This window comes from Lissotriton helveticus, chromosome 6 (assembly GCF_964261635.1).
Source record: "Lissotriton helveticus chromosome 6, aLisHel1.1, whole genome shotgun sequence".
NCBI lineage: Eukaryota > Metazoa > Chordata > Amphibia > Caudata > Salamandridae > Lissotriton > Lissotriton helveticus.
Window position 1 is genome coordinate 599,531,464 of NC_136067.1, and position 14,979 is coordinate 599,546,442.

At 46.2% G+C, this 14,979-nt stretch overlaps 1 long non-coding RNA gene across 1 annotated transcript in view; it reads left to right on the top strand.

Moving 5' to 3' along the window:
- Positions 1-14,979, top strand: part of LOC144762791 (uncharacterized) — a 133,016-nt gene that overhangs the window by 85,698 nt on the left and 32,339 nt on the right. The gene's annotated exons all lie outside the window — the stretch shown is intronic.

A 14,979-nucleotide genomic window follows, 5' to 3' on the forward strand; every position in this document is an offset into this window, starting at 1 on the left:
TGATTTAAAGTTTATGTGAGGTACCAAAATTTGGTAGGTGCAAGGTATTGAGTCCTTGCATCGTGCATGTTTAATACCGTATCAACCAATTGTTTTTAAATCAGACGGTTCAGCAAACTACCTGTTTCTGTTAAGCCACAGCTAAAAATCAAATACTCCCTCTATTCCGCCTTTGGCTGACTAGGACACATGGCATAAACACACCAACTACACGATTGAGGGTGTTACTGTTATGTTTCAAAACAGTACTCTTAATTCATCTAATATTGACCCTTCAGGTTGGTTGCTGTGGCCTACAGATACCAATGTGGAAGAGGTGTGGCGCAGCGGCCAGGGCGAATGACGCCAGACGCTGGGGATCATGGTTCGATCCCTGGCTCCGGCGGCAGCGGTCTGCCCAGCACCATGTGACTCTGGGCAATAGCTCGCTTAATCTTCCCGAGGGCCCCCAGCGCTGGGACACCACCTTTCAGGAGGTAGCCGCGCGCTTTACAAATACTGGATTTTTACATTTACAATGCTTGTCATTTATGCTTTACAAATGCCACAAAAGGGCTCACTCAAAGTAGACCAGACCCTCTTTACCCTTATTCCCATCCAATAACCACGTATTCTTTTGATAAGTTATGTCAGCAGTGATTGGAATATTCCACGCTGTCATCTGTAAAACGGTACAAAAGGGGGTGGTGATGGACGGAGCATCTGAACCAATCAAACACTCACACCCAGTCAAAAGATCTGGGTTTGATCCATCACCGTTCTTTAGCCCACTCTGCCACCCCAGTTCAGACATGGCTATATGCAAATCAGTCTGACCCTGTGCCTCATGGGAACAGTCCAGCCCGAACTGCCAAGCCATGCCTTCCCTGGACCGAAACAAGCTTCCGAGGACCGGTTTCTGGCATTCGAGCCGTCTTCAGCCCGGCTTGCTTGAATCCAGTGGCAAAGTGTGCAAGGGACTCACGTCTGAGCATACCGTGCCACACTTATGGCGGCCAAAGCGGTACAAAAGGGGGTGGTGATGGATGGAGCATCTGAACCAATCAAACACTCACACCCAGTCAAAAAATCTGGGTTTGATCCATCATCCTCTGTCTCTTCTCCCCTTGTCTCGATGACGAGGGATGTCTCAACGACGAAGGATGTTTCGACGTCTACGGATGTCTCAACGGCGATTTTGATGCCGACTCTGAGCACAAAAGTACCTTGGATGAAGATCTGTCCCTCAAAGGAGGAGACCAATGCCTTCTTTTTTCACCTCTTTCCTTGCGCTCTTTAGGATGAGAAGAGGGCTTTCTGGAACTATGCTCTTCTCACCCACTCAATGTTTCTTCTCTCTCACAAAGGGAATGCAGCTTGATCTTCTCCCTCTCTCTAAGGGTTCTCTTGGAAAACTTGCTGCAGTGATAACATTGGTCTGGCTTGTGGGTTGAAGGCAAAGAAGCAATACAGACCGAATGAGGGTCTGACTTGGCCATCTTTTTACCACAGGCTGGGAACTTATTAAATAAGGCTGGCATTTTGGCAGGAAAAAATAGGCAAAAGTCAGAAATAACTGTTGAATTAGTCAGAGACTAAAGACGTCGAGTGAAGTAAAAAAATTAAGTTTGTACCAGAAAAAAGTGATAAAATATCACCAACTGGCAAGCTCAATGCTCCAGGATCTTCACTGAAGGAGCCGGAAAAAAGAACTGACCTGACTGTCACCTGTGGTGCATGATGGGAGCTTGGGGGTTCCCGGAGGTCCTAAAGGCACGGCACCAATTTTCCAATGGTTTTTTATGCAGTCTGTCTAGGCTAAACCTGCCTCTATGATCCTGCCTGTTTTTACCTTTGGAAACAAAGGTTGTGTGTTTCAAAGAAACTCAGGGCAGTTTTCTTCTTTACATATATCATATATGGTGACTTATGTCTTTATGTGGTCAAATGTAAATGTTTTACATGCAATAATGGCAGTTTTGGAGCCTAATATGGTGTTTTTCAGGCTGCATATGTATATGCATATTATCTATATATATATATATATATCAAAGCTCCAGGGGAAAGTCCAAAAGCGGGCAGCACTCTGACACAGACAAGCTTTTCCCCAACAGCTTTATTCAGGTACCAACAGTCACTTCAGTCCGTAGGTATAGACAGCAAACTGCTCCCTGACGCGTTTCGAGGATTTCTCTTTTTCAAAGGGTGGCTGCAGCTTGAAAGCACGCTTGGTGGCCACACCTTCTTTTATCCCGTAAATCGTGAGTCCTTATTGGGCGGCTCTGGATGAGCAATCACGTTGTATTCTGGGAGGTGCGGTTCAATGCTGTGCCTCAGATGGTTGTGCTTCACATTCACTGTGGCGCGTGACGTTGTAGATCTTCATCTGTGCCCCACACTTGGAGCCCTGCATGGCAAAAGGCTCCGTGGTCTTCAGGTTCGAAGTGGTGCAAGCCCTGCGGCAGGACGGCCGCACATATATCAAAGCTCCAGGGGAAAGTCCAAAAGCGGGCAGCACTCTGACACAGACAAGCTTTTCCCCAACAGCTTTATTCAGGTACCAACAGTCACTTCAGTCCGTAGGTATAGACAGCAAACTGCTCCCTGACGCGTTTCGAGGATTTCTCTTTTTCAAAGGGTGACTGCAGCTTGAAAGCACGCTTGGTGGCCACACCTTCTTTTATCCCGTAAATCGTGAGTCCTTATTGGGCGGCTCTGGATGAGCAATCACGTTGTATTCTGGGAGGTGCGGTTCAATGCTGTGCCTCAGATGGTTGTGCTTCACATTCACTGTGGCGCGTGACGTTGTAGATCTTCATCTGTGCCCCACACTTGGAGCCCTGCATGGCAAAAGGCTCCGTGGTCTTCAGGTTCGAAGTGGTGCAAGCCCTGCGGCAGGACGGCCGCACATATATCAAAGCTCCAGGGGAAAGTCCAAAAGCGGGCAGCACTCTGACACAGACAAGCTTTTCCCCAACAGCTTTATTCAGGTACCAACAGTCACTTCAGTCCGTAGGTATAGACAGCAAACTGCTCCCTGACGCGTTTCGAGGATTTCTCTTTTTCAAAGGGTGACTGCAGCTTGAAAGCACGCTTGGTGGCCACGACTGTTCCCATGAGGCACAGGGTCAGACTGATTTGCATATAGCCATGTCTGAACTGGGGTGGCAGAGTGGGCTAAAGAACGGTGATGGATTAAACCCAGATCTTTTGACTGGGTGTGAGTGTTTGATTGATTCAGATGCTCTGTCCATCACCACCCCCTTTTGTACCGCTTTTGGCCGCCATAAGTGTGGCAGGGTATGCTCAGACGTGAGTCCCTTGCTCACTTTGCCACTGGATTCAAGCAAGCCGGGCTGAAGACGGCTGGAATGCCAGAAACCGGTCCTCGGAAGCTTGTTTCCGGTCCAGGGAAGGCATGGCTTGGCAGTTCGGGCTGGACTGTTCCTATGAGGCACAGGGTCAGACTGATTTGCATATAGCCATGTCTGAACTGGGGTGGCAGAGTGGGCTAAAGAACGGTGATGGATTAAACCCAGATCATTTGACTGGGTTGAGGTACTGGGTTTTTCAGAACCGGTACCGAACCGGTAACCCAGCGGTGTCGGGGTACACCCAAAGACCTCGAGTACTTTCCTGATTCAGACCACAGAAACTCAGAGTCTTCTAGGTGAAGTCAAGGATCGATTTTATTGGCTGCAACCAAGTAACGGGTCCTAGAAGTACAACACACGGGAAGTATATTCTCAGGAGACTGCTCAAATTCACAAAGTCAGGCTTCTCTTTTTATACGAAATATTGTGCTTTAGGCAAACATTCTTCACATTTTACTATACCATTGAAATGTTTCCACTACAAAGGAAAAGCAGAGTCATGGTGACAAGCCATATTTTCTGATCGTTCAGCCCACAACAAAATTACCTGGCGAGGCCCAACATACTCATCAGATATCGGTGGACCCCCAATAAAACGGGCACCTCCCCATCATAAAGCAAGTGAGAGAGAAAAGAGCAGGGACAGGTGTGAGCAAGATTCGGCAGGGTGTGTGCGATGAAAATGGGTTTATGGCCTGTTGTGCCTTGATGCTATCTCATTCGGCTACTGGGAGAGGAACTGACCAAACAGGTTCGGCCTGGGGCAATGGTTTCAGCTTGTCCAGGTCAGAGAAAAGTCAATTAAGGTGTACGTGTCCTTTGGAATCGAATTTAGCTGTATTATAAGCCTATGTGAGGGCAACCCTTAAAATGGCTGCCGTGCACAAAATGGAAGCCAAGGGATCAAGACGAAAATGACGATTTCGAGGTGAAATCGTCACTCGAATATGACGAAAATGCTTGTACATAGTGTACTAGCCATTTTCGGTCTTTCGATATAAAAATCGTCATGCTATGATGAAGTTTAATTCTCGAGCCCAGAATTTTTCAGAACTACAAACACTCCTTTTGCCCTTACATAGGCAATTTAACCTAATCTCATGCTAATCTGAGTCCAGGTCTATATTCCTAAAGTCATTGAGATGTTGCTGTAACATCATTCTATTACTTAGTTCGTCTCTTGATGCAGGCTTCCTTACACATGATGTAACACAGAGGCCACATATTGCAGGAGCACACTGTACGCACAGACAGAACAGGAAAAGAATGGCTAAGACCATCAGAATTTTCCATCCCCAGGCGGATATCAGTTCCCAGAACCATCTCATTAATGACCAATCTCCTTTATCCACATGAATAGATTCGGAAATCTTATGCAGTTTAGAGATGGCCTGGTACACTGTAGGAGCGTTATCTGGAATGAAAACACAGCAACTCGATTGGATCAACCTACATACCCCACCTCGGTCTGCAAGTATGACATCTAAAGCGACCCTGTTCTGAAGGGTCATAAGACGATCCGACTGGAGCTCAGCAGTCAAGTTACTATGGGCACCAGCAGTTTCAATTACGGTGGACTCAACCACCCTTGTTAATTGCCTTAAGTTCCTGCTGTTAGCCATCGGTCCCCAGAACGGCAGAAAACCCTTTACGAAGTCCCCAAATTCTTGTCCTGCAGTGTCTTCTTTAATCAAGACACCTCTAACTATCCTTGTCTTGTGGTAATCTGCCACTGCTGTGTAGGTGGGAGGCAACAGGAATGAAACAAAACATGTGCCCGAAAAGTCAGGGGGCAACCATGTATAGGCTCTATCATGGCAGATGAAATAGGTACCCTTAGCTGCTAAAAACGAAGGGGAAGTCTGGGCTGCAAAAACATACGTTTTAGTGCAGATACTCTTCCCTAACTGAGCGCTGGGATTCTTGCCATTACCTTGCAGACACAGGTGACCCTGATGGGGTACAATCCAAATCGGGGAAGATCTCTTAGCTTGCTGTTTCTCACTCAGAGTAGCTCCATATCCGGTTACGTTCCATCCTATGTATACTAGTGTCTCATCTCTCGGGATAGTCTCATAAGAAATATCTTCCTTAATCATGTCTACTATACCCTTAACTAGAGCACTATTCTTAGGATTGTCTGTTACAGAACGTAGGGGGTAGATTTCTTGTGCATATATGAACATTGTTCTGTATGCCCACACAGAACCATTGTGGCTGAAAGGCAGGACCAGGTAAGGGATACCTTTATCCGTTGTGTGAGGCATAAGACCACACACCCAACAGTTAGTCGTGTTCATTACTAGTTGGTGTTGGTGCAAGAGCTGAACAAAGGAGTTATTAATAAACTCTAATCTCCTAGCTGATTCGTGTTCAGGAAGGGGTTGAAAAGAGTGTGGGGAAACAGTAGAAGGAGGAGGTATGGGCGATGTAGTGGGTGCAAATGTCACTCGAAAAGAGAATAAAACATAACTTATTAAAAATATCATCACACTGAATAACATGAAAATGCACAATATCAAAAAGCTTTTCTTTGTCATTATTTTACAGATCCTGGTTTTAAAGTTCACTCTTTTGGCAGGTCTCTCCATCTCGGAGAACTCCATCCTCTCTAAAGTGCTGCCCGCGATGGGAGGTTGTTTCTGCTGAGGAATGCTTCTGTCAGTCTAGGGCAACTCCCTTGGACCAACCAGAACTGTCGACCTAACGTCGTCAGCTGCACCCCAAAGACTTTGGGCAATCGCGGCCCTAGCAGCGGAACCCGGATGGCGGTTCGAAAAACAAAAATAAGCAAGTTTCTCAGATGGGAGAGCTGCACTTTTCAAAAATAGTACTTGGAGGGAAAAAACACTTTTATTAGTTCGTATTTCTCGGCCTCAGATTATACCGTTGCTTTCCTGGTATAGTATTATCTTGGAAAAGGAGTTCAGGTTCTGTAGTGTCCAATCGAACTGATGGTGATACAACTGGTTGCAAAATGTTATCGCTCTCTTGTTCAGTAAGTGTTCCTTTTACTCGTGCATCACTGAAAGGCAGAAAACGTGGCACAGTTTCAGTTTCTGAGTCGGCGACACCCTTCTGGACCCACTGGTCATATGGCAGAGGTAATGGTACCCTTTTACAATGGACCCCTTGGATACTGTGCTTCTTCCCTTCCACTCGAACAGCTGATCTCGTGGAAAGAAGGACGAGGTGCGGTCCGGTCCACCTGGGCTGGTCGTTCTTGGTTCGCTGGAAATTCCTGACCAGCACCCAGGATCCAGGGTCGATCTGATGTCTTGGAGCTTCAGAGACTTGAGGCAGTGTATCATGTACCTGTTGGTGCAAAACACGCAATTTAGCCGTCAATTGGTACAAATAATCAAGCAAAACAGGGTGTCCTAGTTCGCTGAACTTTGTGGGCCTTGGCACTCCCCATATGTTGGCCGGGCGGCCAAAGACTATTTCGTAGGGACTAAGTTTCACTCGCGAATGCACAGTCATTCTGGTGGATAGGAGTGCTAAGGGTAGAGCATCAGGCCATTTAAGACCTGTGCTCGCTTGAATTTTGGCCAGTTTTAACTTAAGCGTGCCATTGTAACATTCTACTAATCCAGCTGATTGGGGGTGATTTGCAGCGTGGTACTTTTGCTGAATGCCTAGCCCTTCACTTACTCTTTTCATCACACGACCCACAAATTCACTTCCATTGTCACTCCAGACCATTCTAGGCATTCGAATCTGGGGAAGTACTCTTTCACAAGGGCTTTAGCTGTGGATAAGACAGTGTTGTCTTTTAGGGGGTAGGCTTCCACCCATCTTGAAAAGGCACAAACAACAACGAGTACGTATTTTAAATTGTTGCAGCTCTCCATGTGGATGAAATCTAGCTGCAAAACCTCGAACGGATACGTAGGAGGTGCAAAATGACCAGCTGGAGTTGGGGTTCCCCTACCAGGGTTGTGTTTCAGACACACCATGCAATTTTTGACGACATTCTCTGCACACTTGGGAATTCCTGAAATTTGCCATACTGGAGCCAGCAACTTGCAAATCCCTTTTACGCTGATATGAGCCATTCCTTGAGCCATTGTAACCACTGCAAGCACGTACGCATCGGGCAACAACCATCTCTGATGCTCTGACAATTCAACCCAACAACCATTTGCATCCATTTTACCCGTACTTTCTCTCCACATGTTCAACTCTTTCTCTGTAGCCTCAGCTTGAATAGAATTCACACTCTCTATCGTGTCTTCACACATTCCAACATCACCAACCCATCTTGCAGGGCCTGCAACATACATTCGGCTCATCACATTCCTTGCAGTTTCTTTCGCGATTTCGTCAGCAAATGCATTTCCACGACCAACATCATCAGTCACCTTCTTGTGAGCACTACATTTCACAATCGCCACTTGCAGAGGCAAGGTCAGTGATTCAAGAAGCTCATTCACCAACTGACCATGCTGAATCTTAGCTCCATGCGAAGTCAGGAACCCACGTTCTTTCCACAATCGCCCAAAACTGTGAGCCACTCCAAACGCATACTGGCTGTCGGTGTAGACATTCACTTTCATTCCTTTCGACAACACACATGCTCTCGTGAGTGCAATCAATTCTGCTGCTTGAGCTGAATTATGTGGGATACGTGCAGCTTCAACAATTGTATGCAAAGTCGTGACAGCATATGCTGTAGTCGTGTCACCATTCGGGAGCTTGAAGCATGAACCATCCACCCACAATGTACCATCACATTCAGCAAGAGGAGTGTCCTGGAGGTCTATTCTCCCTTTCGTTTCTTCTTCTGTTCTAAGAAAACAATCATGCTGTTCTGAAGCATCTAATTCCTCTACAATTGGCAACAACGTAGCTGGGTTTAGAGTGTTGCATCTTTTTATGTGCACATGACTTGCTAACAAGGTTAATTCGTAACCTGACAATCGAGCACTAGTTAAGTGCTGTGTCTTGGTTCTGTTTAACAACGTGTCTACTGCATGTGGGACCATCACGACTAGCATGTTATTCATCACTAGACCAGCAGACTGTCGAATAGAAACAGCTGCTGCCGCTGTTGCTCTTAAACAACTTGGCAATGCTTTAGCTACCGGATCCAAAGTCGACGAAAAATATGCACATGGACGCTGTTTGTCTCCAAACAACTGTGTCAGTACTGACAATGCACAGCCTTGTTTCTCATGGACATACAATGTAAAGGGCCTACTGTAGTTGGGTGTACCTAACACAGGAGCCGAACATAATGTTGTGCGCAATTCAGAAAAACTTTTCTGACACTCTTCAGACCAAGGAACGGGATTGGGTGTATCTTTACACGTTAATGCCACCAAAGGTTTGGCTAATAACGAAAAATGTGGTATCCACTGCCTACAGTACGATGTAATGCCCAAGAAAGCACACACTTCTCTCTGTGTTTTTGGCATACTCAATTTCGCTATTGCCTGAATTCTTTCTGGGGTCAGTTTCCTTCCCTCCTTCGATAAGAGATGACCTAAGTAGGTCACCTCTTGTCGACAATATTGCAATTTTGAGAGAGACACTTTGTGATGATTGGGGAATTCGTGGCATTTTAACATTGGCTTTCAATGTTACAACATATGGTGGTATTTCTAAAAGACCCACATCATTAGGACCAGTAGCCCAAAGACTATCAGGAAGAAACGACAATTCTGTTGGAATTTTATCCCTTGACAAATACATTGGAGAAACCACTTTCTTACCTAAAGTAAGTTGTACTCCTGAAGGAGAACCGTACAAAGTCGCATACAATCTTTTTAACAGATCCAATCCCAACAAGTTTTCACCACAACCTGTTGTCAGAATAAGGGGTGCTTCGAATTCACAAGGACCAACAGAAAGAGACAAAGGGTCAGAAATCGGATTTCTAACCGGGGCGCCAGAAAAACCTACTGATACATTCGTTTCGCCAGACAAAGGTGCGCCAGGGAGTTTGGAGTGCATAATAGAACTCTTTGTAGCACCAGTATCCAACAGAAAAGGTTCTGACACACCTGATGTAATCACCTCAACGTATGGTCCACTCTGATCTACTGGAACTGAAACAACTCCCTCTCTTTGTCTATGGCTGTCCTAGCAATCATTACCTTCCAAATACTCATCTTCTGTATAGTAATCATCAGCATAGTACTGAGCTGTCCTACCAGATGCGTTATTCTGCTGATCGAACCTATTCATCGAATTTTGAGGTGGAAGGGGACGTGCGTTCTGGGGGACGTTTCCACGTCCTCTACCTCTAGGCGCTTGCTGAACACCTCTACCTCTTGTGTTTGAAACACCATTCGCGCGCTGTAACAGAATAGGGCAGCTATACTTAAAATGACCCTCTTCCTTGCAATACGAACACTGGTTGGGGCCTACAGGAACACGTGGCTGTGTATACTCGATTCTTTGCGAGTTCCTCTGATACTGTTGAGGCTGCTGATGGTTATTCTGATAGTTATTCTGACCACCATTATTCTGACCACCACCACCACGTGGCGGATATGCTAGCTGTAACAAAACCTTCGTTTTCAGCTCCTTAGTTTTCTTTTCTGCTCTATCTTTCTGGTCTTTGTCTCGATTTTCGTAATATTGTGCAGTAGCCAATATCTGTGCTGAAGAGGAAACTGCCCATGAACTCTCTGAATCTTTTAACTTCTTACACAACTCTGGAAGCAGATTGTGCACGAATTTATCGACGAACAATCGCTGACCACCTTCTGTGCTCATATCTTGACCACTGTGGTCGACAAAGTTTCTTCAAACCTGGTGAAGAAATCAGACACCGTTTCTTCTTTCTTCTGCTTACACGCAGACAATTTATCCCAGTTTACACGCACTGCAGGCATTATAGTTTTCATATAATCAATGATCCTATCAGGGAGTTCTGCTACTAAAGGCTCAGGTTTAGAACCACCAATTTGTAGGGCATCTGCAGCAGCAATATTAGCCCATGAGTCACCTAATTCCTGATCATAAGCTGCATGACGAATCTTTCCCCATAGAGGCTGTGGAACAACGTTCCCAAACAACATGTCTATGTCCGCTAAATTCATGATACATGACCCAGCAGTCTGGGCAAACTCTTTGTAATACCCTGCGGGATTTTTACGGGGATCAGGCAATGTCTGCTTAAGGGCCAAAACTTCAGCTCGCTTCCAAGGAACATGTACCCACACACGCTGAAAATGAAGCTGAATAGGTGGGTTAGCTTGTAGGTCCCCTTCCCGCCACTGTGGGGGAACTTCTCTCATGGGATACTTTCGCGCCTTTTTCCTACCGGATGCGTCACGCTCAAATAGTGATCGAGAAGTGCCCCCCTTACTCAGATACGACAACAATGTCTCAACCGCTCTCTCGACATTGGGACCTACGATCATGCCCTCTGCGAACTCGAACCGCACACGACACAACTCGGGCGGGTTGTATCCCAGATCATTGTCTTCCAAATCTTCACAGAGAAAAACACACATTTGTTCAAAAACATATCTCTGCTTCGGTGCTTCCCATTGACGGAAGAGTTCCATGACAGACTCTACATCATACCTTACAGTGTCGATAACCCATTTATGAGCTAAACGATTCAGTAAATCTCTCTCTCGATAGTCAGGCAGTTGACTCCGCAACTGTCTTCGTTCCGTGTTAGGGGTCGTAATAGACGACCCGAAGAGAGGTGAGAAAAGATTAGTAACAGTGTTGGCCATTCTCTGTCGAACGGAAGGAGAAACTGACGGAAGAACGGGCAGAAAAACAGGGTGAGATAAGGCAGGAGCAGAGGCAATAGCAGAGGGGGCATCAGGAGAAATAGAAGGTGCATTAGGCGAAGTAGTAGAAAGCACAGGTGAAGTAGATGTGATCGGTGGGCCTTGAGGAGGCTGCACCGAAGGAGCAGGAGCCAGCTGAAGACCAGCTGGTGGGTGCTGTGGAGGAGCAGGAGGCAATGCAATCACAGGTTGCGCAACTAAAGGTTGCGGAGGTGCCGTAGCATTTTGCGCATAGGAGGGTGGCGAACTTAACAAATGCATCATTAACGGATCTTTTTCAAGCTCTTTTGCTGCATCTTGCTGAAGATGTTGCGGCAAAACTGGATAGCATTTATCTATTACCATTTTACGTTGCCTGTGCAACTGCTCACTCATCTGGTCTTCTTCATTGTCTTTATACTGCATGGCAGCTTGCATTATCGAAATACCCCTTTCTCTCTTATTTGTCTTCGCTAATTTAATTTCCTTCTGTTTGGCTTCCTTACGCCATAGGCGGAAAGAGTCAAACATCGCCGGCCGGGCTTTCTTCTTAAAAAGTTTAACTTCAAGATTATCTAGGATTTCAGTATCAAAGCTACCGTATTGGGGCCATTTTAAAACACCATCTTTTCTGGTGTATTTGATCCACACTTCGTTATATGTGATGGGACCTACGCCATGTTTTACATATAATTCATAAGTTGGAGTTCCAACCGGAGGAACCGGACACGAGTCCTCCAATCGGGAGTCCCTATTATTACAACCAAGACAAAACAAATTTCCAAGTCTGCTAAGACCAGGCATCTTCGCTCTCTAGTCTAGCTCCAAACTTCAAAGGATTATCGATTACGATATTTCTCGTGAATACACGAGTCCTTCGGCTTTGGCACTTGCAAATTCCAAATTAAAGTGATCCCAAAGGATACCCAAAACTAAGAACCAACTAAGGACTGGGAGACGCTCCACTTATACTTAACTGAGATATCGATGACGTCACCAGAAGACTCGTCTTATCGTTTCGCTCTACCAAACTTCAAGGGTCCAAATCAGGGCGATAGCCAGGGCAGCAGTCCTTTGTAGCCGTCGGGAAGCGGGGAACCTCGCAGCAAAGACTTTCGGACCACGTCGACATGCAGGGGTCGATGAAGTGGATGGCCTTCCTCCAGAATTTTCACACAAAGCTCCTCACGTACCTCTGGCTGGACCGGTACCGCTGGTATCGCCCCACGTTGGGCGCCAACTGAGGTACTGGGTTTTTCAGAACCGGTACCGAACCGGTAACCCAGCGGTGTCAGGGTACACCCAAAGACCTCGAGTACTTTCCTGATTCAGACCACAGAAACTCAGTCTTCTAGGTGAAGTCAAGGATCGATTTTATTGGCTGCAACCAAGTAACAGGTCCTAGAAGTACAACACACGGGAACTATATTCTCAGGAGACTGCTCAAATTCACAAAGTCAAGCTTCTCTTTTTATACGAAATATTGTGCTTTAGGCAAACATTCTTCACATTTTACTATACCATTGAAATGTTTCCACTACAAAGGAAAAGCATAATCATGGTGAAAAGCCATATTTTCTGTTCGTTCAGCCCACAACAAAATTACCCGGCGAGGCCCAACATTCTCATCAGATATCGGTGGACCCCCAATAAAACGGGCACCTCCCCATCATAAAGCAAGTGAGAGAGAAAAGAGCAGGGACAGGTGTGAGCAAGATTCAGCAGGGTGTGTGCGATGAAAATGGGTTTATGGCCTGTTGTGCCTTGATGCTATCTCATTCGGCCACTGGGAGAGGAACTGACCAAACAGGTTCGGCCTGGGGCAATGGTTTCAGCTTGTCCAGGTCAGAGAAAAGTCAATTAAGGTGTACGTGTCCTTTGGAATCGAATTTAGCTGTATTATAAGCCTATGTGAGGGCAACCCTTAAAATGGCTGCCGTGCACAAAATGGAAGCCAAGGGTTCAAGACGAAAATGACGATTTCGAGGTGAAATCGTCACTCGAATATGACGAAAATGCTTGTACATAGTGTACTAGCCATTTTCGGTCTTTCGATATAAAAATCGTCATGCTATGATGAAGTTTAATTCTCGAGCCCAGAATTTTTCAGAACTACAGGGTGTGAGTGTTTGATTCAGATGCTCCGTCCATCACCACCCCCTTTTGTACCGCTTTTGGCCGACATAAGTATGGCAGGGTATGCACAGACGTGAGTCCCTTGCTCACTTTGCCACTGGATTCAAGCAAGCCGGGCTTAAGACGGCTGGAATGCCAGAAACCGGTCCTCGGAAGCTTGTTTCCGGTCCAGGGAAGGCATGGCTTGGCAGTTCGGGCTGGACTGTTCCCATGAGTCACAGGGTCAGACTGATTTGCATATAGCCATGTCTGAACTGGGGTGGCAGAGTGGGCTAGAGAACGGTGATGGATTAAACCCAGATCTTTTGACTGGGTGTGAGTTTTTGATTGATTCAGATGCTCCGTCCATCACCACACCCTTTTGTACCGCTTTTGGACGCCATAAGTGTGGCAGGGTATGCTCCGACGTGAGTCCCTTGCTCACTTTGCCACTGGATTCAAGCAAGCCGGGCTGAAGACGGCTGGAATGCCAGAAACTGGTCCTCGGAAGCTTGTTTCCGGTCCAGGGAAGGCATGGCTTGGCAGTTCGGGCTGGACTGTTCCCATGAGGCACAGGGTCAGACTGATTTACATATAGCCATGTCTGCACTGGGGTTGCAGAGTGGGCTAAAGAACGGTGATGGATTAAACCCAGATCTTTTGACTGGGTGTGAGTGTTTGATTGATTCAGATGCTCCGTCCAACACCACCCCCTTTTGTACCGCTTTTGGCCGCCATAAGTGTGGCAGGGTATGCTCAGACGTGAGTCCCTTGCTCACTTTGCCACTGGATTCAAGCAAGCCGGGCTGAAGACGGCTGGAATGCCAGAAACCGGTCCTCGGAAGCTTGTTTCCGGTCCAGGGAAGGCATGGCTTGGCAGTTCGGGCTGGACTGTTCCCATGCGGCACAGGGTCAGACTGATTTGCATATAGCCATGTCTGAACTGGGGTGGCAGAGTGGGCTAAAGAACGGTGATGGATTAAACCCAGATCTTTTGACTGGGTGTGAGTGTTTGATTGATTGATTCAGATGCTCCGTCCATCACCACCCCCTTTTGTACCGTCATCTGTAAAACATCATCGTTCCCTTTTGTAGAGTGACATTGATTTTCTTTCAGGTCCAAAATCCCCTCGCACTAAACGTTTTGTTTATGTAGCGCATAACGAATTTTGGAACCCATCACAAAAGGAAGTAGCAATATGATTATATCAAATTGATCCAGATAATTTAGAATAATTTCTTGCCGTGGTTGATAACAGTAAACACTCTGTCGTCCCTTATATATACTTTAGATAATATTGTATGGTCTGCCACTGATATTGTCCAAAATGAAGTGTCTACTTTGTATCATGGTCAGAATCAGCTACGTTCTGTTATGCAATTCGGTTGGACCTTACAAACACTTAAGAATGGGAGAGTGCCATGGGATTACTTAAATGCTTCCGCACTGTTTTTACAATTTAATTTGACTGATAAAGAAAAGTTTGTCGACGAAAGACGTAACATATACTATGTTACCATTTTCTGTAGCAGAAACTGATTCAGAGATGTGGTTTCATTGCCCATCTCACTGTTACAATTTACTGCTTGCATGTGAGTTATCCCAGCTTTTATTCATTCTAGTTTTTCCAGCATATTAGGAGGGTTTCCCCTGCTGCTCCTAATGGTTTGGCGTGTTCTATTACTTCCACTGCTGCTCCGTAATGGCTGCTGGACCTGTGGTACTGCCAAGCCGGGACCTGTTGCAGCTGTACCGTGATCGGATGAGGCAG